This window comes from Etheostoma spectabile, chromosome 10 (assembly GCF_008692095.1).
Source record: "Etheostoma spectabile isolate EspeVRDwgs_2016 chromosome 10, UIUC_Espe_1.0, whole genome shotgun sequence".
NCBI lineage: Eukaryota > Metazoa > Chordata > Actinopteri > Perciformes > Percidae > Etheostoma > Etheostoma spectabile.
This window is the reverse complement of record NC_045742.1, coordinates 17,738,579-17,739,994: the sequence shown is the minus strand read 5'-3', so window position 1 is coordinate 17,739,994 and position 1,416 is coordinate 17,738,579.

The following is a 1,416-nucleotide window of genomic DNA, read 5'->3' as shown; positions in this document are numbered from 1 at the left end:
CAGTAAAAGATAATGGAACAGTGACTAGAAATTGTAGATGTAGTAGTTCATGGCATAGCAAGGCACTGCACGGCATTACAAGGCACAGTAGAGCGTAGCAGTATATAACAGGGCATCGCAGGACGTGTAGCAGGACCACTGCGACAGTTGCAACCATGATTTTGGAGCCTCCCTGATCCAAGGAAACATGCTGGGGGGAAAGAACATAAAGACTCCGGGGAATTAATCCCCAGAGATATGTTATTAACAGGCATTTCTGGGACATGGATGCACACCAATGGAAAGATAAAGGAGAGGAGCTCAGTGTATCAAAGGAAGTCCTCCGGCAGTCTAAAACTATTACAGCATAACTAAGAGAGACAGGCTCCCAATCTACTTTTAGAACTTCTACGAACCACAAGTTTCTCTGAATTCTGGGAGTGCAGTGCTCTAGTGGGACAATAAGGCACTAAGAGTACTTCAAGATAAGATGGGGCTTGACCATTTAGAGCTTTGTAGGTCAGGAGAAGGATTTTAAATTCAATTCTTACAGGAAGCCAATTCAGAGAAGCTAATACAGAAGAAATATGATATTTTTTCTTAGTTCTTGTCAGAACACGCGGTTGCAGCATTCTGGATCAGCTGGAGAGTCTTATGGGACTTATTTGAGCATCCTGATAATATAATTTATAATATAATAATTGTTGCACTCTTACAAAGATGGAAAAGGCTGTTCTTGAGGTTTGTTTTAGATGGGCATGAAAGGATATATCCTGATCAAAAATAACTCCTAGATTTTTGACAGTAGTGCTGGAGGCCAGGGCAATACCCTCCAGCGTAGCTATATCTTTAGATAATGAAGTTCGGAGGTGTTTAGGGTCAAGCAAAGCAGTGGAAGCATGACATACGGCTTGTACATGCCATCGCTGATCAGGTTTGGCAGGGGTCCAGAGAAAACTACTGAGTCCGTCATTGTCTTTGCAAAGTGACTCAACACTAATTATGAAGTATGATCTTAGTGTATTTACGGTTATCTTTAGCCAGCAGCTTTAGATGGAATTCTATATATCGCCCGCTCTGGCCCCAGGGACACACACAACCGCGGCCGCCAACTTCACGTTCTGCGGTATAGAGCTCCCAATAACCAGAGTTGGCTTCTCAGTCGGTGTTTTACTGAGTGGGGAGAAACTGTTAGAAACGCAAAGATGTTGGCGCCCAGCCAAAGGCTCTGATTTGGAGGGGCCGCCGCCGTGTGCGCTCCTTGGTTTGAAGCTAGCGCTGCACTTCTTTAGGACAGTTACCCACTCGCCCGGCTGCTCGGGGTCTCCCGGGGCCTGCTAACAGATGCTGCAGTATGTTGAAGAACTAATCCAGCAAACCAGCAAAAAGAAAACTTTTTTTCAACTAAAGAGGTGTGTGTGTGTGTGTGTGTGTGTG